The 25283-nt window shown below is 40.1% G+C and overlaps 1 pseudogene across 1 annotated transcript; it reads left to right on the forward strand.

Moving 5' to 3' along the window:
* Positions 1-4: 4 nt before the first annotated feature.
* On the forward strand, positions 5-3594 carry LOC143553690 (C2 and GRAM domain-containing protein At5g50170-like; annotated as a pseudogene). Its single transcript, XR_013138875.1, has 8 exons — positions 5-783; positions 1234-1416; positions 1513-1796; positions 2133-2249; positions 2339-2601; positions 2678-2870; positions 2934-3212; positions 3394-3594. The product of XR_013138875.1 is annotated as a C2 and GRAM domain-containing protein At5g50170-like (transcript).
* The last annotated feature ends 21689 nt before the right edge of the window (positions 3595-25283 follow it).

Genomic DNA, 25283 nt, shown 5'->3' on the forward strand with positions numbered 1-25283 from the left:
CCCTCCTAAAGATCTCAATCATTTATTGTTTGCACCGGATTCACAGTTTATGAAAGAGTTGGCAGCAATTCAAGGTACAACGGACGTTCACGAGAGCCCGTGGACATGGGAATCCGGTCAAGTGTCATCTTTGACTCGTACCGTCACTTATACAAAAGGTGCAACAAAATTGGTCAAAGCTTCTAAAGTTACCGAAGACCAAACTTATATTAAAGCAAACGGGAAAGAATTTGCAGTTTTTGTAAGAGTGGACACGCCTGATGTTCCTTACGGGAGTACCTTCCGAGTTAAGTTATTGTACAAGATAATGCATGGGCCCGAAATAGGAGAAGATGAAACTTCACGGATTGTAGTTTCTTGGGGAATTGATTTTCAGCAAAGTACAATGATGAAGAGTATGATTGAACACGGAGCTAAGCAAGGAATGAAGGAGAGTTGACCAGTTTTCGGAATTGCTTAGTCAATCATTCAAATCAGCCAACCATTTGACCGTATCGGACAAAAGTCAAACATTGGCAACATTGCAAAATGAGCACGAATCAGATTGGGATTTAGCGGTGGGGTATTTCTGTAACTTCACTGTGGTTTCAACTGTTTTTATGGTTATTTATGCTTTTGTGCATATCTTATTGTGTGGGCCAAATCGAATTCAAGGTTTAGAGTTTAATGGTCTTGAATTGCCGGATAGTTTTGGTGAATTTGTCACATGTGGGATAATCTTATTCAACTTGCAATGCGTTTATATCATGGCTTCACATTTTATCCAAGCTAGGTTGCGTAGAGGTACACTTCGCCAGACTATTTGGATTTATGTTTTGAAACTTATCACTAACAAAACGCATGTTCGAATTAAAACGATCCATACCCAAACACATGTATATACATTCATGTGTATATCAGCATACGCACATACACACACAAGTACATACATAGAATTGCATGATTAAAACGATCTATACTAAAACACATTCATAGGCATTCATGTGTATAAGCACATAGACACGTACATACATAGAATTTCATGATTAGAATGATCTATACCCAAACACATGCATATACATTCATGTGTATAAGCACATAGACACGTAAGTACATACATAGACTTGCATTATTAGAACGATATATACCCAAACACATGCATATACGTTGTATATGCACATAGACAAGTAAGCACATGATGCATATACTTTCATGATTAAAACGCATGACAGAAAGAATTGCATGATTTGGCAGGAAATGATCATGGTGTCAAAGCTCAAGGTGATGGGTGGGTGCTTACTGTTGCAATAATCGAGGGAACCAATTTAGCCCCACTGGATTCTTCGGGTTTCTCAGATCCATATGTAGTGTTGACATGCAATGGAAAGAGGAGAACAAGTTCTGTCAAGCTTCAATCACTCGATCCTCAGTGGAACGGTGACACTATTCATTTTACGTTTTTCTTTGATTTTAATATGCTTCTTCTTTTATCATTAATGTAACTTGATATCGGTCATTTGGTAAATCTTGTAGAGATTCTTGAGTTTGATGCTGCAGAAGAACCCCCATCCCTATTAGATGTTGAGGTTTTCGACTTTGATGGTCCGTTTGGTCAAGCAGCTTCACTTGGGCACTCGGAGATTAGATTCTTGAGACACACGTATGAGGAACTAGCGGACATGTGGGTCCCGCTCGAAGGAAGACTTGCACAGTCGTTACAGTCAAAGTTGCATTTGAGAATTTTCTTGGATAATAACAATGGAGTCGAAACAATCAAAGAATACTTAACAAAAGTTGAGAAAGAAGCTGGGAAAAAGGTACGATAAATTCAAGATAAATTCAAAACAATACATGTCTCTGTGTTTAGCATATTTCTGAGTTTGATAAATGTGGTAATGACATTAAAATATTATAGTTTTCTTGATCATATTCAAGCTAGAAGTCTATAAATTTTGACATAAGGTGTTTTGGCTTTCGGGTTGACCTGAACCATACCAAAAAAAGGTTATCAGTTTTAATCTGATATCAAAACCTTCTGATCCGGCCATTTTCCACCTAAAATGTGTAGATCAAATAATCTGATACCAAAACCTTCTGACCCGCCCATTTTCCATCTAAAATGTGTAGATCTGATTATATTAATTACTTGACAGCTTAATGTGAGATCGCCTCATAGGAACTCGACATTTCAGAAGCTGTTTAGCTTGCCACCTGAGGAATTTCTCGTCAGTGATTTCTCGTGTTCTCTCAAAAGAAAATTGCCACTTCGGGTACACTCAGTTGGTACATTATGAAAACACCCCAATATAAGTCGTCTTTTATCATAACATATTATTGGTTTATGTTCTCTTACATATAGGGCCGATTGTATGTATCTTCAAGAATTGTCGGGTTTTACGCGAACTTATTTGGACACAAAACAAAATTTTCATTCTTGTGGGAAGACGTTGAAGACATTCACATCCTTCCCCCAACACTTGCATCAGTTGGGAGCCCGATACTTGTGATGGTCTTACTTAAAGGTCGAGGTGTAGACGCAAGGCATGGTGCCAAGTCTCAAGACGAAGAGGGCCGACTGTGTTTTTACTTTCATTCGTTCCTGTCATTTAGTTCGGCTAGACGGTAAATATAACTGAAACGACTTTTGCATTTATTTATTTTTTAATAATAATATTTAATTATCTTTTGTGAATATTAGGACAATTATGGCGTTATGGAGAACAAGATCATCAAGCCCAGATCAGAGAATCGACCACGTTGAGGATAAAACCATCACACTTCAGGACCAACTAGAAAATGATGAGAAGTGTTTATGTGAAGACGTTACTTCCCATACGGTCGTTGAAGATGCAAAAATGTCCAAGATCTATTTGGAAGAGCTTCCGTTCAATGTGAGTACTTGAAAAACATTTGCAAGCATGCCGGCGTTGACTTTGACTTGACTTGGCTTACAGGTGGAGTCAATTATGGAAATATTTAAAGGAGGAGACTTTGAGCACAAAGTTATGGGAAAATTGTGCCGTTTGAATTATAGCACAACCGACTGGGAACCTGTTACAGGTCGTTCTGATACGCTTGAAAGACGGTTATGTTGGAAGTTTAACAAAGGGGAGTCGAGTTTTGGCGGTGATGTCACGTGCACGCAGCAGAAGTTACCAATCATTGACAGGAAAGGGTGGACCGTGAACGAGACTATGTCTCTCCATGACGTGCCATTTGGTGATCATTTTTATGTGAGTCTCACTAAATGTCAACTATTTTTATCAACGAAATTTAATTTTCTCTAGTCTCTATGAAAATAGTAACAACATACGTTTGTTTTTGTGACGGTTGCAAATGGGCGATATCTGCTGTAGTGGCTTTATAGTTTCTGTATATGGTTAAGATGGTCTTATGTTCAATTGGAAAATGCAGGTTCGGGTCAAGTATGAAATGGCTGATAGTAGACCAGGGCGCTGCATGTGTGATGTTTTCATCAGGGTTGTGTGGCTCAAAAGTTGTAACTTTGAGAAACGAATAGCTCGAAACATTGTTGTAAAGTTTGGTGATCAGGTTCGGGAGATGTTCGTGTTGGTTGAAAGAGAAGTTCTGTTCGCAGTTGACAGTTGTAGTTGATGATATTGTTAAAAAGGATTGTATCTTCTCTTAGTTTGTGTTTTCAAAATGTATTAAGGGTTTTTAAACATTAAAGGGGTTCATTGAGGATATAGAAGATCCATGGGCATTTTTTTTTAAATTTTTTGATGCTTTGTATTTTCTTCAAGTATAATTTAGAAAAAACGCAACTCTTATAAGCTATTGGTAGATAATATAATTTATGCTTACACTTTGATCAATCAATGAGGCAATGAATGATAATCTTAAATTTCAATTTTGTTTGCAAAAGAAATTCCGGTAGCATAATTATCATTTTTGTTGGCTCGTGCACAAAAAGTCAGTCGGAAATGTTTTTAAAAATGTTGATTCTTTTTGGTACCAAGTCGGAAATATATTATGCCAATGTCACTCTAAAAGATATAATTTTCATCAACTCAATTTTGTTGAATAACTAGTGAGAATTTTTTGTGTGGTGCGATAATTCAGTTTTGAATAAAATTACATCAAAATGCAGTTAATATCCATATCAATGAATGTCCGGTTGGTATTACGGTTCAACAACTTTGTTTTTAACAAAATTTATACCGGAATATCGAGAAAAAATAGAAGGCGGTCGTGTATTGAATTTGTGTAGGTGCGTTTATTTGAATCATTGTAATATCAATTAGTGTGATCAATAAGATCGAAAAGTGAGAGTATGCTGAAGAAAAGTGAAAAGGCACACAAGATTCAATCAACAAACACGATCAGATTAAGATATATTTAAAACAAAAGATACAATCGATTTAGTCCTCATTACAAACGAGAATCAATCCAACACAATTCCTAACACAATCAGATTAAAGAGCTCCCCAAAATGCGCAAAATTGGGCATTATATATCGGCAGAGCAAGTGTCGCTGGCCGGCTAGCTAGCTATGACACTTCGAAGTGTCACAATTTTTCGGGGTGACTCTTCGACTATCACTACTAAAATTATATATCTTCATTAGTTTTAAGTGACACTAGAAATTAGTGTTGCAATTTCTTTGGGCGACACTCCTAGCGTCACTGGGAGTGTCCTTGTCAACATCAAAACTCATATTTTTTGCTCGATCCGATCTTCATTATTACTGATTTTTAGTAGCCTTTAGCTCTTTATGATCCTACAATTTGTTTTTATTTATTTTTATGTTAATGAATGAAAGTTATGAATAGATGTCGTGCTCTAATAAAAAACTAGTGTTTATAAAACTTAAATACCTATAACTAGTACGGGTAAGTAAGGTCGTCTCAAATGCAAGTTTGACTAACGGATTTAAACTAATTAACTAAGCGGGCAGACAATGTCAAGCGGTTAAAAAGATGTTTTGAATATGACACGATTGCTTTGAATATGAAACGATTACTTTTATGGTTTGTAAACAATTTAAGAAACGAGTGATTCACTTCAGGTTCAGGTAATATGATAACAAATTAGTCAAGGATTCTTTTAAGTTGATTGGCAGTAATCACTAGACCTAGAAGTTTGGTTGTGATGACAAACGTAACCCTATCCGAACTGCTGACACAACTGAACGCGATCTACCAAATTACCAGTTTTATATTATGAAAACCAATTATTAAGCAATGACTAACGGTTATCGGACAATGACATAAGAATATAATCCTAAATGTGGATGAACACAACCGATTGATAAACAAAACACAAACTGTTTAAACAATCAATCAATAAAGCAAAACAAGATAAAATAAGACAATCAATCAAGCTTTGAAACAATTAAGAACATAGAATTCGATCATAACAAGTTTACACAAAACCCTACACCTGAAGTGATCATGAGGGATTTAGCCTTGCCTCTGCATCATGATTAACTCGAGCATGGATTAGAAGGATGAAATCATGGAAGAATTGGTGATTAGAAGGTTTTAAGATGATGAATCAAAGCCCCAAAATCATCCAAAGTGGCTAGGGTATGAAGCATCTCTCTAATGGAGGCTAAAACCTGATTATTTTCTCAACCAGTTTTTTTTTTCGTTTTTTAGACCCTTCGCGACCCCCCCCCCCCCGTTTTTTTGTCTCGCAAACACCTGTAATCATAAAAGAACTCAAAGTAACTCATTTTCTAGCCCGAGATACGCCCATTTTACTTAAACGCACTTTCTTGTTAACCTATCTTGTTCAGTTTTCACTTCGGCTTCGGGTTTCCCATCCACAGCTTTCTTGAATCCTTCTTAGCCATCCATATATGCTTCACTATGCTTCCGTCTTCTAGAGACTCGCTTAATCTTCATCTGGATGGCTCTGAATTAGCCCGTTTAAGCTACGAACACCTGTAATCATTAAAAAACTCAAAGTAATCGTGTTTGCCATACATAAACAATTAAAATACATAAAATAACACATATATACACATGATTTATACCCGACCATCATATCACCACATTTACCATTTGCTTGCTCTCAAGCAAACTCTTATGTAACGCATACCCCTCAATCGATGATTCATCAATTATCATCATTAATACTCATATGGTATAAAGTCATACATAATTTTCAAGACTGACACTTTCAAGATTGATAACCCACCAAACAATTTAATAATGCATTTAAAAACAATGGAACTTCCCAAACAAGTGTACTTTGCTTCTGGTTAAGGCACACATGATCACACCCCTCACAAATATATATCTCTCATCTCGGTTTAATATCTGGACCAGCAAAAAGTGTGCTAGCATCTCTCTGTCCTCTATACCAAGAATGAAACCAGAGTAATAACCTTGCAAGCCAGTCATATCTCCACCCATTAACCACCGGTTGCATAAAGATTAAGACTAAGGGTTTTGCTGTGGCTTAGGCTTGGGTATGGAATATGAATTATTTAGTGATTTATGGTGGATGAAACCCAATTTATTCAAACTAAACAAGCAATCAACTAATAAACTGTTATTTACAACCAATATTAACTTTAAACATTGACTCTTTTTGAGTTTTTCTGATTTTTCACTTTTTTTTTAACAAACATTAATATATTCAAACAACTGACTCGAGACATACGTGCATTGTGTACTATGCTCCACAAGCTGATTATATACCACTCTAATATACCGAGTTTCATCACACAGGGTTAAAATAAAAGGTTAAGGCTAAGGCTAACACGACTTGTAATGTAGGGTTAAGGAAACGAAAGGGAAAAGGCACAAACTTGGCTCTTAGGAGATAATGTAGGTTAGGGAGTATTATTTATGTAAAGGCCAATATATGTGGGTTTTTACAGTTCTAATTCTCCAAACATGTGATGATATTAAGATCTCGGCATGCATATGGCAAACAAGTTCTAGATATCATGAACATACTGGTTACACTCTCAATCACTCATATGACATGTGTATATATATATATAGGGCTAACTTACACGCGCACAGGAGGAAATAGGCTACCGATATGAAATATGTGTACCTCTCCCCTTGACTCGTTATCCACATTTAAATGATCCTTTTTAATTTCCCTTTTTAAAATACATTTGATGAGAAAGCTTTCGAGAAGCTTAGAAACTGACCATGACCAAAGACCTCTAACTTAACGTTAATAACAACAATTAACACTTTACAATGTGATGGTCATAACAAAACTCTACAATTACACTCTTAACTTATTAACTAGCAAAACAAAGAAAATTATGAAAAATTTATCACCAGATATAGGTAACTCGTGCTGGCCTAGACAAATACATCTCCTCAAACCACTAAACTCTATCTGCAAACTCTCAAAAATGTAGAAGCACGCTTCTCAAAATTTGTAACAGCTCAGCTACCACCGCACCATAATATTATCCGCTTTGGCCGGGACGTACCACCATCGCCTCACGGATTTGCTTTTGGTTACCTAGGTGAAGACTTCCCAGGAGGTCACCCACCCTAATACTACTTCCACCGGAGCACGCTTAACTGTGGAGTTCTCTTCTCATCCACTACCATTAAACGTCCAAAACGCGTTATGATGGGGAAGACGTCCACCTTCTTATAAAGAAGGCTTAGTTCTCTTCCCTAACCGATGTGGGATATCACAAAATTAGTAGATAAGGTCTTTTAAACGGTTTGCAAAACTGTCATTTTTAATTACCACACCAAGTTAAGTAAATTTCATAATTAAATTTGTTAAATGAGTAAACATGTTAAAAGACCTAACTCACTTTTGTTGAAATCACGGTTGCATTTAGTATATGCAACAAGCCCTTTAAACCCCCGGTAGCCCGAGTGGACGAGTAAGGTCTCGTGAGGGTTTATAGAAAACTACACCCATAAACTTTTAATTTCAACAAAATATACACGTATCTAGATTAACTGTAGCAAATCATTAAGGCACTCAAAGTGGTTCATGGGTCGGGGGACCATTATGAAAAAAGAAAAAAAGTTAGGTAGTCAAGCGTCATGAACGGTTAAAGGTTCACCCGTCTCATAGCACGAGCCACATAAAAATATTGAGAGTTTAGCCACCCCTTACAAGCAAGCCAAAGAAACCTAGCAAGCCAAGCAGATCTAGCAAGCCAAGCAGATCTAGCAAGCCAAACACACCTAGCAAGCCAAACAAACCTAGCAAGCCAAACAAACGTAGCAAGCCAAGAAACCCTAGCAAGCCAAACAAACCTGGCAAGTCAAGCAAATCTAGCAAGCCAAACAGACCTAGCAAGGCAAGCAATGATAGCTTCTTCACTAAACACCACGAACTCTTAGATTTTCAGTGTGGCATTCCCACACTTACCTTTTGCTACAATGATACGGTTGAAATAAAAAATTAGTAATATACAAAGATAAAAAAGTAAAATGTACACATAAACCAAAACCTAGGTTGCTTCCCGATCAGCGCTAAGTTTTTTATAAGGTCTTCAGCTAGACCGTTACCTGATTTGATGGTTATGGTGGTCGAATGGAACATTTACCTACCGAGTTTCCTGTGTATGCTCGGTAGTCGAGGTGTTGTGCCCACACTTTGTTCCTCGTGGTTAACACGCCAGTACAACCAATATGAGCCAAGTTTTTACTGTTTGCCCAACATCCTTCGCCGTTACCTTTTTCTTCCTCGATTTTAAACCATCATCCCCAACTTTGTGAATTTTTGTAATATCTAATGGGGGATGGTCACGATAACCTGGAACTGTTTCTGTCTCCAATTTCTCGAAAGGTGTTTTATCTTCAGTTGGGTCTACACTTTCAATTATATACTTCAAACAGTCCCTCCACATCCTCATCAGTAATCATAACCACAACATTCATTGGCTCATCAGTAACTAACAGAGTTGGTGTGGTATTATTCTCAACAACCTCTCACTCAAATTCATTCTCTGAAAGACAAGGAGCCTATTCTTCTAGGCCATCTTCTTTATCATCGGCTGCCATTTGACTGTCTCGTTTAATTTGGGCAAATCATCAATTAGTTGGCTTATCAATTCATCTTGAGTATCATTAGCCTTTTCGTGAACTTCCATCCTCCGAATGAGGTCCTTCAGCAGTGTCAACACCTCAGAATCTTTAGAGTCACCTTGACTTTGTTGGTTGTTATTTTAATACCTTGTGTTGAAGCCCTCTAAATTACTCTGATTGTACTTAACTTGATTATAATAGTGAGAGACTTCTTCGTATGTCGGTTGAAGGTATTCATCATAATGGTAGAAGTCACCCTCATGATTTATACCTGACCATACTCGAGTCAATCGTGATGCAGAGGCAAGGATAAATCATTCGTGACACTTCAGGTTCAGGTAATGCAATGAACTAACAAAACAAAACTTATACCAATTGGGGAATTACATAGACATGATTTGCTCGCTGTAATAGGTAAGTAATTACTAGACACATTAGTTTGGTTATGATAATTCACATAACCTAATCCGATGAATTGACACAACCGAATGTGGTCTACCTACTTATCAGTTTGTTATATAAAACCTAGCATCTATCAATGATTAATGGTAAACGGTTCACTGAAGATAAGCACTTAATCCTAATTGTTGATAAATACAAACCAAATAATTGATGATAAATGTAAATCTCATAAACACAACTTTTAACCAATTCAAACAAACATAGAGATTTAATCGACCAAAAAATTAATCAAAATTAAATCCCAATATTAGAACAATCATAAATACTTAGTTTATATGCAAACCCAACACCTAAAGCAGCCACAAATGATATAGCCTAGCCTCAACATTACGATTGACTCGAGTATGGATTGGAAGGAGGAAACCATGGATGATTTGGTTATTGAGAGGTGTTAATATGATGAATAATTTCTCCGAAATCGTCCTTGGTGGCTATGGTATGAATGATAATCGATTTAGGGTTTAACCCCGCTTAAATATGGAAGAAAAACCAATAAAAACGATTTTGCCGTCAAGGCTGACTGTAACCTACGGTCAGCCACCGTAGCCTACGATGGGGCCGTAGGCTACGGCTGTGTTCCTCTACCTTACGGTGACAGCTCCACCGTAGCTGTGACATCTGACCCGATCCGACCCGACCCAGGTACCCGTTTCTCTGACCCGATCCCTTTCTTTTATGATTTAATATTTATACTTATATTTTACTTTTAATAATAATAATAATAATAATATATTTTCCTTCCCGCCTCTTTCTCTCTCTTTCTTTCCGCCGTCCCGTCCCTCTCCTTCTCTCTTTCCGCCTTCTTTTCCCTCTTGTCGCTGTCCCGCCCTTACGCCTTGATTCCCTCTTTTTCTTCTAACTCTTTGCTTGTCCTTTGGTTCTTCCCGCCTAAGGATGTCTGCAGCTCCACGCGCCAGACTCCTTACATGGAAGCCTGCGTGAAGACATCTTGTTCCTGCGATGCGTGAAGAGAACTCTTCTCGCAGCGCGCTAAGAATGCATGTTCTTCCCGCAATGCGCTAAGAATGTATGTTCTTCCCGCGATGCGCTTAGAATTCTAGTTCACGCAGCACGCTAAGGATGCGATTCTTCCCGCAGTGCGCTAAGGGTTGTTGTGCCAGCCTTCGCGCTCGCGCACTCAGCCTTCCCGCGCTTAACCCTTGTATCTTCTGTTTAAATCTAGCCGTTTGCTTTTGTGTTGTCTTATGTTTTGAGCCGTTGACCTAACCCATCTAATGTCTGAATAGTTACTTTCGGCGCAGCATGCGCACCAACCCCATTGGTTGACAGATAAAGTGACTGACATAATCTTTTGAGATCTGCTTTTGCCATGCTTGACCAGTACCTTTATCTGATCCGCCCATGCTTTTTACTGTTCCCTGTCAGCTTTATCTTGCCCCCTGCAGCTGCCATATCTTTTGATATCTTTACTTTTCAGAACTTTTTACCGTTGATATCTTTTCTTTTACTTTTTGAGATCTTTTCCCCTTTTTCTAGGGTTTGTGTCTCCTAGGGTTTTCCTATATATAATAATAATATTTTCATAGCACATCACACAAACACTTAATCTCTCCTGTTCTCTTGCTCCTTGCTCTCTCTGCCGTCTTCCTCTCCTGCCTCCGTCTTCCTCCCTGTTCTGCCCTGCTTTTCCGGTAATATATATATATTATATAATAATTTACTTATTAATTATGCTAACTTATTATCAAGACTTAAAACAGATCGTTAAAACAATAATCTTAATTATAGGTTAACTTTGCTTGTTTAAGAGTTGATTCTTGCATATCTTTCACCGCATCGTTTATCAAGTGAGTTATCTCGTATCTAATCCCTTTTTATTTTAAATGCTTTGGGATGTTCATGTGTTCATACAAAACTTGAGTCTTAAACTGTTTATGAACTTTAGTCGCGCAGTATCCCATGTGTTGATGACGTAGACTTGGCTGTTTATCTGTATGTGTGGATCATTAACCGTATGGACGGTCTATTCCGCAGTTTTCATGGTACCATTAGATGAACACGGGAGAACATTCGTTTATGATTTTCTCTTTTGTTTACACATGCACAGTTAGTCTTGTTTGTGAGCTCAATTGTGAGCACTGGCAGTCTTGTCTCTTAGAGTTGGTCCCGATCAGATTACACCCTTGTTGAAAACCAGACATACACATGTTGCGCGCAGATTTATTGTTATCTATGTATTGTATTAAACTTGATTTCTCACCAACACGCAAGTGTTTGACGTTTATTTTAACACATGTTCAGGTTTGCAGTAGCTGTTTTGGAGCTTGTGGACACATAGGACGTTTTTACTTTTGGACCTAGATTAAAATGTATCAAGACAAGTTAATGTTGTTTGAATGTTATAATTTAAAATATATTGATTTATGTTTGATTTATGTTCTATATTTTCCCCGCTGCGCGTGCGCGATAAAATGTGTATTAATAAATATTGACACCAATAGTGTCGCGAGTAATGGAGCAATATGTGGCGCCCCGATGTATAATCCGCCTTTGGTCGGGGTGTTACAGATTGGTATCAGAGCTCGTTGACTTTAGGATAGGTGGTTAGACGTAACGGCCTAGAATACCTAAGAGTCCCTTCTCGCGCATGAGAGAAATCTCATGTTTGCGCGCTTATTGTTAATTACTCGTTATTTATGAATATGCTCGCACTTGCGCAGTATATGATTTTATGTTCTATTTCGCGATATTTCGATTTTGGTTGAATTTCGATTTTTATTGATTTTACTTACATATTCGTTTGTGGGATTTGAAAATCCGAAAAGTCATGGTGATACATGAATAGTTGATTTTCAATTTCCATTTACGATTATGTTCTGAGGTTGGAGACTTGAAAAGTCATGGTGATACATGAATTGTCAACCTCCAATACTCATTTTCTTGTATGTTTTATATTGAGGATTGAAAAGTCATGGTGATACATGAATCGTCAATCTCCAATACTCGTTTGCTCGTATATTTTAAATTGGGAATTCGGAAAGTCATGGTGATACATGAATTGTCGATTCTTGATTCGAATTTGTTACCTTTATTAAGTCTGCATTTAGGATCATTTATTCTACTTTAACTTTTGATAGTATCTAACCCTGCGAAACCAAGCTTTATAAGATTAAAACTTTGCGCTAAAACCAAGATATTAACTAAAATTAAAACTTTTATAGAATGCCTCCGCTATCTCGCCGATTTCAGAGAAGAGAAGCCTCGCGCATGCGTAGACAGCAACGTTCCCAGGAAATGGCCGCCGCAATAGCCCAAGCTTTGAGCCAAAACAATACCAACACCTCGAGTTATAACATTAAGTCCTTTAACGCGGGTAACCCTCCAAAGTTCACAGGTCTTGAAGGAGCCACCGTGATGCTCCAGTGGCTCGAGAAGATAGAAAACACTTTCCTTCACACCCAATGCCCCTCAGACAGACGAACCCTATATGCTTCCAGTGTCCTGGAATCCAGAGCGCTTACATGGTGGAATGGAGTAGCCCATGCGCGTGGCGCAGAGGCTGCTTCTAGCATGACATGGGAGGAATTCAAGGAAATTCTTACGCGAGAATTCTGCCCTCCCAACGAAGTTAAGCGCCTGGAGGAAGAATTCTGGAACTTGAAGCAATACAGCGGTGAAGCGCGCGAGTACGCGACGCGCTTCCACGAGCTAAGCTTACTGGTCCCTCACCTTGTTACCCCTTCACGCCGAGCCATAGAGAAATTCCTTGGGGGTCTCCCCATGGAAATTCAAGATTCTGTATGGGCCAGAAACCAAACCAGAACCCTCAAACCGTAACAACCTCAAGCGCAGGCGCAAGGCCTATGCGCTTACCAACCCGCCCATTGTCCAGCAACCCGTTTACCAACCCCCAGTTTACGCGCCTAACCCACTGTCAACCTACCCAGCACCTCCTGTAGTCCATAACTATGCCTTAACCAATCCAGCACTCCCTGCCCCGCCAACTAAGAAACCTTACACAGGAAACCATCCCTTTTGCCCAACCTGTAGATTTCACCACCCAACCCAAACCCCGTGTCGACTTTGTAACCGATGTGGCCGTACTGGTCACACTGCTGAAAACTGTAGAGTCCTTCCCGCCAATCCAATTGCGCCAACACCACCAGTCTACCCGCAGAACCCACAATCAATCTACCAAAACCCACGACCCAGATCGTGCTTTAACTGCGGTGATCCCAGTCATTTCCGGAACGCGTGCCCAAGACTACAAGTTCAGATTACGCAAGCGAATCCGGTGAACCAGATTTCGAACCAAGTGACGCGTGGACGAGCTTTTAACATAACCGCGCACCAAGCGCAAGCGAATAATGACGTAGTTAATGGTACATTTTTACTTAACGGATTTTATGCTTCTGTACTTTTTGATACTGGCGCCGATCGAAGCTTTATCTCTCGCGCCTTCGAGCAGAAGCTTGCGCGACCGCGCAACGATTTAAAAGAAGATTTTTCAGTTGAATTGGCTAATGGTGAAATTATTTTAATTAACTCAGTGATTAAAGATTGTACGCTTAATCTTAACGAAAACGATTTTCTGATCGACCTCATCCCTATGCCTCTTGGAAGCTTTGATGTTATTATTGGTATGGACTGGCTCTCGAAGAATCGCGCCGAAGTTATTTGCGCCAAGAAGTTGATACGCATACCTCGAGAAAATGGTGATCTTCATATCTACGGCGAGAAACCCTCCAGTGGTCTTAAACTTATGTCTTGCGCCGAAGCCCAAAGACTCATGCGGAAGAAGTGTGTTGCCTTCTTAGCCCATGTGGTTAAACCTGCTGAAGAGAAGAAGCTTCGCGATATCCCTGTTGTGCGTGATTTCCCTGAAGTTTTTCCTGATGATCTTCCTGGTATCCCTCCCGCTCGTGAAGTCGAGTTCCGTATTGATCTTGTCCCTGGTGCTTCCCCCGTAGCTAAATCTCCTTATCGTCTTGCACCCGCTGAGATGCAAGAATTGGCCAGCCAACTTCAAGAGTTGACTGCTAAAGGATTCATTCGCCCTAGCTCTTCGCCCTGGGGTGCTCCGGTGTTGTTCGTTAAAAAGAAAGATGGATCGTTTCGCATGTGTATTGATTACCGCGAGTTGAACAAACTCACCATTAAAAACCGGTATCCCTTACCGCGTATTGACGACCTCTTTGATCAACTCCAAGGTGCCTCTTGTTTCTCGAAGATTGATCTCCGCTCTGGCTATCACCAGTTGCGCATCCGCGATGATGATGTTCCGAAGACTGCTTTTCGAACTCGTTATGGCCATTTTGAATTCTTGGTCATGTCCTTCGGTCTAACCAACGCACCCGCCGTTTTCATGGATCTAATGAATCGGGTGTGTAGGCCTTTCTTGGATAAATTCGTGATCGTGTTTATCGATGATGTTCTGGTGTATTCTAAGACCAAGGCCGAGCATGAGCAACATCTTCGGTTGGTGTTGCAGAAGCTTAGAGCTGAACAACTCTATGCTAAGCTTTCCAAGTGTGAATTCTGGTCTGATGAAGTACAGTTTCTTGGCCATGTTGTGAACAAGATGGGTATCCATGTCGACCCATCCAAAATTGAAGCAATCAAGAACTGGATTACGCCATCCTCTCCTACCGAGATCCGTTCCTTTCTGGGCTTAGCTGGTTATTACCGGCGCTTTATTTCGAACTTCTCGAAGATCGCTTTGCCTTTAACAGCTCTGACGCACAAAGGTAAACCATATATTTGGGGCTCGAAGCAAGAAGAAGCCTTTCTGACGCTCAAGCGTTTGTTGTGTGAAGCTCCTGTTCTTGCACTACCTGAGGGTAATGATGATTTTGTCGTGTATTGCGATGCATCCAACCAAGGTCTCGGTTGTGTTCTTATGCAACGAGGCAAGGTTATCGCTTACGCATCGAGGCAACTTAAGGTTCATGAAAAGAATTATACAACTCACGACCTCGAGCTTGGTGCAGTTGTTTTTGCCTTGAAGATCTGGAGACACTACCTTTATGGTACTAAGTGTATCCTTTACACTGACCATAAAAGCCTTCAGCATATCTTTGATCAAAAGGAACTTAACATGAGGCAACGCCGATGGAACGAACTCATCAGCGATTACGATTGTGAGATCCGGTATCATCCTGGTAAGGCTAATGTGGTAGCCGATGCGCTCAGCCGAAAACCCTGCCAGCTTAACTGTATTTTGCCGCGCACGCAGCTTCACTTCGCGCCGATTCAAAGCAACCTTGAATCGCGTATTCGTGACGCGCAGCGCGCATCCATCAGTAATGGTAACCTTCGCGCCGAGTTAGCGTGTGGCGCGGAAGCGCCTTTTGTGCCCAATCTGAGTGGAATTCTCTGCTATCTTAATCGCATCTGGATTCCCTTTGATGAGAATCTTCGCGCTGATATCCTGAGTGAAGCGCACAAATCTCGGTATTCTATTCATCCTGGCGCTGATAAGATGTACAAGGATTTGCGCATAACTTATTGGTGGCCCGGTATGAAAAAGGATATTGCTGTGTTCGTAGCTAAATGCCTGACTTGTTCTAAAGTGAAAGCTGAACACCAACGCCCATCTGGTTTGCTCGAACAACCAGAAATTCCTACGTGGAAATGGGAATGTGTAGCAATGGACTTTATTACCAAGTTACCTTTGACAGCAAGCAAACATGATAGCATTTGGGTAATAGTGGATCGATTGACTAAGTCTGCTCACTTTCTGCCCATTCGTGAAAACTACCGTGTTGAGCAACTCGCGCAGCTTTATGTCAAGGAAATTGTCTGCCGCCATGGTACTCCTTTGAGCATCATATCTGATCGCGATGGCCGTTTTATATCTCGCTTTTGGAAATCTCTCCAATCTGCGCTAGGAACTCGCTTGGACATGAGTACGGCATATCATCCTCAGACTGACGGTCAGTCTGAGCGAACTATTCAGACTCTTGAGGATATGCTCCGATCTTGTGTTCTTGATTTTGGAGGTAATTGGGATTCACATCTGCCTTTGATCGAGTTCTCTTATAATAACAGCTATCATTCCAGCATCGGTATGGCCCCATTTGAAGCACTTTACGGTCGTAAGTGCCGCTCCCCGATTTGTTGGAGCGAAGTGGGTGAAACTCAAATCACAGGACCCGAACTTGTTCAAGAGACAACCGATAAAATCGCCAAGATCCGTGATCATTTGCTGACTGCCAGAAGCCGACAGAAGAGTTACGCAGATCGTAGGCGAAAGCCTCTCGAATTTCAAGTTGGTGATCTTGTTCTCCTCAAAGTGTCGCCTTGGAAAGGTGTTGTCCGCTTTGGGAAGAAGGGTAAGCTTGCTCCTCGTTATGTTGGTCCATTCAAGATTCTCGCGCGTGTGGGAAAAGTTGCCTACAGACTTGACCTGCCGCCCGCGCTCAGTAATGTGCATCCAACGTTCCATGTATCCAATCTCAAGAAGTGTTTAGCTGACGAGAACCTTCACATTTCACTCGATGAAGTTCAAGTTGATGAATCTATGCATTTCGTTGAGAAGCCTGTTGAGATTATGGATCGCGAGGTTAAGCAAACCAAGCGCAGTCGTATCCCTATCGTGAAAGTTCGCTGGGAGTCCAAGCGCGGAGCCGAGTTTACATGGGAAAGGGAAGATCAAATGAAGATCAAGTACCCGCACCTGTTCTCTGCGCAGCCTACTTCGAGATAAATTTCGGGACGAAATTTCTTAAAGTAGGGGAGACTGTGACATCTGACCCGATCCGACCCGACCCAGGTACCCGTTTCTCTGACCCGATCCCTTTCTTTTATGATTTAATATTTATACTTATATTTTACTTTTAATAATAATAATAATAATATATTTTCCTTCCCGCCTCTTTCTCTCTCTTTCTTTCCGCCGTCCCGTCCCTCTCCTTCTCTCTTTCCGCCTTCTTTTCCCTCTTGTCGCTGTCCCGCCCTTACGCCTTGATTCCCTCTTTTTCTTCTAACTCTTTGCTTGTCCTTTGGTTCTTCCCGCCTAAGGATGTCTGCAGCTCCACGCGCCAGACTCCTTACATGGAAGCCTGCGTGAAGACATCTTGTTCCTGCGATGCGTGAAGAGAACTCTTCTCGCAGCGCGCTAAGAATGCATGTTCTTCCCGCAATGCGCTAAGAATGTATGTTCTTCCCGCGATGCGCTTAGAATTCTAGTTCACGCAGCACGCTAAGGATGCGATTCTTCCCGCAGTGCGCTAAGGGTTGTTGTGCCAGCCTTCGCGCTCGCGCACTCAGCCTTCCCGCGCTTAACCCTTGTATCTTCTGTTTAAATCTAGCCGTTTGCTTTTGTGTTGTCTTATCTTTTGAGCCGTTGACCTAACCCATCTAATGTCTGAATAGTTACTTTCGGCGCAGCATGCGCACCAACCCCATTGGTTGACAGATAAAGTGACTGACATAATCTTTTGAGATCTGCTTTTGCCATGCTTGACCAGTACCTTTATCTGATCCGCCCATGCTTTTTACTGTTCCCTGTCAGCTTTATCTTGCCCCCTGCAGCTGCCATATCTTTTGATATCTTTACTTTTCAGAACTTTTTACCGTTGATATCTTTTCTTTTACTTTTTGAGATCTTTTCCCCTTTTTCTAGGGTTTGTGTCTCCTAGGGTTTTCCTATATATAATAATAATATTTTCATAGCACATCACACAAACACTTAATCTCTCCTGTTCTCTTGCTTCTTGCTCTCTCTGCCGTCTTCCTCTCCTGCCTCCGTCTTCCTCCCTGTTCTGCCCTGCTTTTCCGGTAATATATATATATTATATAATAATTTACTTATTAATTATGCTAACTTATTATCAAGACTTAAAACAGATCGTTAAAACAATAATCTTAATTATAGGTTAACTTTGCTTGTTTAAGAGTTGATTCTTGCATATCTTTCACCGCATCGTTTATCAAGTGAGTTATCTCGTATCTAATCCCTTTTTATTTTAAATGCTTTGGGATGTTCATGTGTTCATACAAAACTTGAGTCTTAAACTGTTTATGAACTTTAGTCGCGCAGTATCCCATGTGTTGAGGACGTAGACTTGGCTGTTTATCTGTATGTGTGGATCATTAACCGTATGGACGGTCTATTCCGCAGTTTGCATGGTACCATTAGATGAACACGGGAGAACATTCGTTTATGATTTTCTCTTTTGTTTACACATGCACAGTTAGTCTTGTTTGTGAGCTCAATTGTGAGCACTGGCAGTCTTGTCTCTTAGAGTTGGTCCCGATCAGATTACACCCTTGTTGAAAACCAGACATACACATGTTGCGCGCAGATTTATTGTTATCTATGTATTGTATTAAACTTGATTTCTCACCAACACGCAAGTGTTTGACGTTTATTTTAACACATGTTCAGGTTTGCAGTAGCTGTTTTGGAGCTTGTGGACACATAGGACGTTTTTACTTTTGGACCTAGATTAAAATGTATCAAGACAAGTTAATGTTGTTTGAATGTTATAATTTAAAATATATTGATTTATGTTTGATTTATGTTCTATATTTTCCCCGCTGTGCGTGCGCGATAAAATGTGTATTAATAAATATTGACACCAATAGTGTCGCGAGTAATGGAGCAATATGTGGCGCCCCGATGTATAATCCGCCTTTGGTCGGGGTGTTACAGTAGCCTACAGTGGCTACAGTACCACAACTTCATTTTCTTCATGAAATCTTCATTCCAACTTTGTTTTTCTCTTTGTTTGCGGCCACGTCTTTGTATTTCAACTCTCTAACATATCATATATTATTACTTTCATTTCCACTCCATCCTAAATGCTCCAAATTAGTTTCTTTAAGTTCCGATCACCTACAGTCATAAAACCAATCAAAGTACTCGTGTTTGATACGTATAAACAAGTAAAACACACGATATATAAAACTTGAAGCACGTTTTTTCACCCCACACATCAAGTTATAAGGAAAAGATCAAATTATAGTATGAGATAAATTGGTTAAAGACATATTATAGGTAATTAGACATATTTGAGCTAAAGTTGAAACTAAAAAACAATATGCATATAAAAGTAAGCCTATATGTACATACAATAAAAAAAGATAAAAAAATAGAAGTACAATCATCCTATAACTTAATTTGCATTAATTATCTAAAAGCAATCCTGAACTTTTTATTAATATACCCTAGAATATCGCAGTTCTTGTATTAAGATCACCTTTGAACTTAATCCATATGTTGAAATATTAGATATAATGTCACTACAATTCAATTCAATTCAATTCAATATTTGTTAAGAGTTTTTTATATATAGTTTTCTTATATTGTTTTTTTATTTTGTTATTTGAGGGAAATATCTGCTAGGCTTGAAGTAGGCTTTGTTGGTACATAAATGTCAGTAGTTCATAGTCTAGCGTTTGTAATCGAGTCTGTAATGTAATTATGTTTAAGTTTATGTTTATGTATGTAAGCGATGTTATCAACAAGTTCGCTTAGGCGAACTTGTTGAACAAGCGAAGTTGTTGACAAGTTCGCCTAGGCGAACTTGTTCAACGAGCGAAGTTATAGACAACTTCGCCTGAGGCGAAGTTGTCGTGTATTTAAACAGTTTACGGGTTAACTGTTTAGGGGTTGATTAGTTGGTCAGTGAGAGTTTTGGTTGTTCACGTGTAATCCAGTAGTTCAGTGAACGTGTCGAGAGTCTGTAATAGACGTGCTTCGGGTTATATTACATAACGTGTTCGTTTATATCGCGTGTGTTTGTTATTAGTATTCTACGCTCGTATCTACCCACGCAGGGATTCCGCACCTGCGTAGATAGCGATATCCCGTGTACGATCCGTCCAGGAACCTACAATTGGTATCAGAGCCATTGGCTCGATTGTGTGGTTCGGGATTTCACGCGGGTGTAGAAAACGTCTCGTTTGACCTATTCGCGGGACGCGTTTTCGTTGATATTGTGTTATACTCACCTTATACAGTCATATTCAAGCTGTTACACCGACCGGAAACTGCTAAATCGTCGAAAACAGATCTGAATATTTTCAGTGTTCTTCAGGCAAAGTTGTTGTTCTTCAGGCGAAGTTGCCGTCACTGGAAGTAGGGTTTCGGCGAAGATATAAGGTTGAGCGAAGTTATCCACAACTTCGCCTACCTCATAAGTTCGCCTAAGCGAAATTATCCTCAACTTCGCTTACCTCCTAAGTTCGCTTATCTTAAGCGAAGTTATTCTCAACTTCGCCAAGTCACGCGAATTTAAGGTTTTTCCAGCGAAGTTAACAATTAAGCGAAGTTATCCTTAACTTCGCCTATAGTACTGTTTGGAAGAATTTTTTGATTTTTCGGGTTTTTCGTGTTTTCGAGAAGATGTCGCCGATTAACATCTCAGAGTTAGTCAAAATGGAAGTTGAAGCGGGGTCGGCTACTAAGGCCCCAAGGTTGATGAAAGGAACAGACTTCGTAGCATGGAAAGATAGATTCATTCAGTATATTAAATACCAGGATGCAAAGATGTGGGTGTGCATCCAGGATGGATATATTCCACCGACAATGGAATACGAAGGTCGGGATGTGATAAAGAAGTACAGCAAGATGGAGGAAGAAGAGAAGAAGATGTATGAGGCCGAGAGCAAGGCCCATGCCGCAATTACAATGGCTCTTCCTCAAGAGATTCTCCATACATTCCGGAAGTACACTTCTGCACGAGAGCTTTGGGATGCTCTTGAGAATAGATTCGAAGGGAACGTGGGTATTCGTGCCTCGAAGATTAAGCTGTTAAAGACCCAGTTCTCTGTCTTCAAGTATTTGAAGAACGAATCGCTCGATGATATTATCACCCGATATTATCATCTGATGACAGAGCTGAACAACTATTCTATTGCTTACAGAGAGGAGGAAATAGTTGAGAAACTTCTCGATGCTCTCCCACCGAAGTGGGAAATGTACACTGTTCTAATGAGGGAAGACAAAGACTTTCCTAATTTTGACTTGGAGATAGCAGTAAACAAGCTCAGAACCTTTGAGCTTAATATGGTTCGGAAAGAAACACCAACGGATCAGGTTCAAGACCCTGGTATGTATGGTGCCAAAGTTAACTCAGGCTCAAGTTCGAAGTCTGAATCTGCTGCTTACTACTCCAAAGGAGAGTCAGGTTCTAACTCTTCTCATGAAGGAAATGTATCAGTGAACATGAACGGTGATGTTTGCTTTGTTACTGGAGGATCAAGTGCTGCGAAACCTCAAGCATCCAAGAGTAGTTTCTCTCCCAGTGCTTCAAGCAATAACTACACTAAGATGCCAATGAGTGTCAAATCTGCTGAAGAGCAGTTTGCACTCTATGCATCTTTTATTGCTTCTTACGAGAACTACATACAAGGGAAGATTGTGGACCCTGCTGCTTTGGAAGAAGACTATGACCAGATCGATCCTGATGATCTGGAGGAGATGGATCTGCAGTGGCAGATGGCGATGATAGTCAGAAGAGTGAAGCGTTTCATGAAGAAGACTGGCAGAAAGTTCGTAGGTGGAAAGCCAGGATTTGATAAGTCAAGGGTGAGGTGTTACAATTGTCAACAAAATGGACACTTTGCAAAGGAGTGCACTAATGCACGGGTTGAACGTAGTCAGGGGAGGACTACCCAGCAAAGTGGGAGTAACAATGGGAATAATGCCATGATGTCTGATGCTGGTGAATACAATTGGAACATGTTCTCTGGAGAACTCTTTGAGCAGGCACACATGGCAAAGGTTGCAGCTGAAGAATGTATGAAAGCTGCTGAGAATGAAAAGGCTTTCATGGCTGATGACCGGAACTCCGAGGTATGTACTAAACCTATCTGTACTAAATGTGAGAACTTGTCTGAACAGCTTGCTACAATTACTGATCAGTATGTTAAATTGGATGCCGAATTTAAAACTTTGAAAGAAGATCATCACTTCACAAAGACAAGAGAAAATAATTATAAAATAAAGATTAAAGCTTGTGAAAAAGACGTTAAAAGTTTAAAAACAAAATTAGCTGAAAAAATTGATGTGATCGATCTAAGCTACGAGGTTTTAGAAGAGAAAACCAAATTAATCGCTGAAAAAGAAAAACAGATTGCTGACCACCAGGTAAAAGTGGTGGAACTAAATAGGAAACTGGAGCAATTCCGGAATTCCTCTGCTATTCTTGATCACCTCGTCAGTGATCAAGGTTCCTCACCTAAAAGGGGAGGAATTGGTTACCATGAGGTTCCACCACCTTATAACCATAATTATACTTTCAATCCTAGTGTTCATGAATCTGTTAATTTTGTAGCTGATCAGACAGGTCCTGCTAAGGAAACTGGTAAAGTACCGGAAGTTAGTAAAGGCGAAACATGTTCGCCTGTCTCAAAAGTTAAAATTTCTATTTCAAGTCCTGTCTCATCTGATTCGGATAAGTCATCCGAGTCGGGTAAGACAAAAGAGAAGGAAGTATTACCCACTAGTGGAGAAAAAGTTAATTCAACTAAAAGGAGTACTCCACTCAACCCATATGTCCCACCTTATGTGAGATGTACGGTTGGTAATACTGCCTCCACATCTAAAACATCTGCTGAAAAGAAAGCTGAATATAGGTGTTGTTTTAGATGTAATCAAACAGGGCACCTTGTTGCTGATTGCCCTCTGAAGCAGCGTTTCAGAGAGGTGAGGCCCTCGAAAACTGAGACTAAGGTTTCTGGTAATCGTTTAAATGTTAAAAATGAAAACCATTCAAATTTGAAATATAATACAGGTTTTCAAAGAAACACATCTCGTTTTTATACCACTTATAACCAAACCAAATGCTATAATTCTTTTGATTCTATTAATGTTCGTCGGTTTGGTTGGCCTCACTATCAGTCTCCAAGGAGGTATCCTGTTAGGACTTGTGGAAATTTTTCAAATGCTAACTTTGGTCAGCCAAGGAGTGTGAGTTCTGTTAAGAAGGTTAGTCGACCCAAGACCAAGAGGTCTTGGGTCCCCAAATTTTAATAATCTTTTTGTTTGTGCAGGAACAGTTGAATAGGGCGTCCAAGAATCTTTGGGTTGTGGACAGCGGCTGTTCCCGGCACATGACTGGTAACAAGGATTTGTTACAAGATTTAAAACCTGTTCAAGGGGCAAGAGTCAGTTTTGCTGGTGAGAGTGGAGGCAAAATAACTGGAAGGGGTACGGTAACTAACGGGAAAATGACGTTAGAAAATGTGAACTTTGTTGAAGAGCTGAAGCACAATCTGCTGAGTGTGTCGCAGATTTGTGATAAAGATTATACCGTACACTTAACGAAGACTGATGCGATTGTGTTGAAGCCTGGTTTTCAAATACCAGAGGAGTGGATAGTAATGAAGGCCCCACGTGATCGAAATACGTATATGATGGATTTAAGTTCAACTGAAATGTCAACGGAAGAATCGTGCCTTTTGACGAAAGTAAGCGAATCGGAATCTGAACTGTGGCACAGGAGAATGGGGCACATTCATCTTCGGAAGATGAACCATATTGTCAGACATGGGCTTGTGTTGGGTGTTCCCTTAAAAAGTTTCAATTTTGAAGACAAATGTCTTGCGTGCAAAAAGGGAAAGCAGCACAAGAAGTCCCATCTCACCAAGAAAGTAAACTCAATTGCCAGTACACTAGAGCTGCTTCACATGGATCTCTTCGGTCCTGTGAATGTAAGAAGTCTAGGTGTTACAACTTATTGCTTGGTGATCACTGATGACTACTCACGATACTCGTGGGTATACTTCCTGAAATCAAAGGACGAAACGGCTCAAATGGTGAAGAATCTGATCACCAAAGTTGAGAACATTATGGATAAACGAGTGAAGTTCATCAGAAGTGACAATGGTTCCGAGTTTAAAAATTTTGAAATGGAGATCTTCTGTCTGTCAAGAGGGATTGAACACCAATTCAGCGCTCCGTATACTCCGCAACAGAATGGAGTGGCTGAAAGGAAGAATAGAACTTTAATTGAAGGAGCCAGAACTATGCTGGCTGATTCGAAGCTTCCGGTGGTGTTCTGGGCTGAAGCTGTTTCTACAGCTTGCTATGTACTGAATAGAGTTTTAACGGTAAAAAGACTTAATAAAACATGCTACGAGCTTATGCATGGGAGAAAGCCCAATTTGTGTGGACTTGAAGCTTTTGGGTCCCCGTGTTCGATTTTAAAGGCACATTCAAAGTTTGGAGAAGCAGCCGCTGAAGGAATCTTGGTCGGCTATGAAGTTGGGACTCCCAACAGGCGTGTCTTTAATACAACGAACGGCAAGGTTGAGGTGGTGTGTAACACCGACATTACGAGTTACAGATCGCCAAGACCGAGCATCGGACCTCCTGGGATTTTATACTATGATAGGCTATTCAAGTCTTTTAACATACCTGATTTGTTTTGTACAGAAGAAGAAGAACGTGTTGCTACGAAGATGATTCTAGATGAGGAGGAAAATTTGGCACATAGACAGCTATTTGATGATGGTCAACCTTCCTCATCAAATTCTATCGATTCCACTGCTGTCTCTCCTGAAGAAGAGTTTATCAATCCATTTCACTCTCAGCCAGAAACAACCATTGATGAGCTCTCTACTAATTTAGAAGATAATTTGCATGTCGGTGCTGTTCCGATCACGAGAATTCACAAAGATCACCCTCTGGAGAATGTTACAGGTGATGTGTCCTCCAGTGTACAAACCAGAAGTAGCTTGAATCAACACACCTGTGTTTATACAAGCATTAAGGAAACGGGTATAATGAACGAATGTTTGTACTCATGCTTTATTAGCCAGATTGAACCGAAAAATTATCAAATGGCTCTTAAGGACAGCTCGTGGGTCGAGGCCATGCAAGAAGAGTTGGCTCAATTTAAGAAGATGGAAGTATGGACTTTGGTTGAAAAA

Source organism: Bidens hawaiensis, unplaced genomic scaffold (genome assembly GCF_021521415.1).
Source record: "Bidens hawaiensis isolate Kalapana, Puna unplaced genomic scaffold, B.hawaiensis_p1.1 tig00017351_1, whole genome shotgun sequence".
Taxonomy (NCBI): Eukaryota; Viridiplantae; Streptophyta; class Magnoliopsida; order Asterales; family Asteraceae; genus Bidens; species Bidens hawaiensis.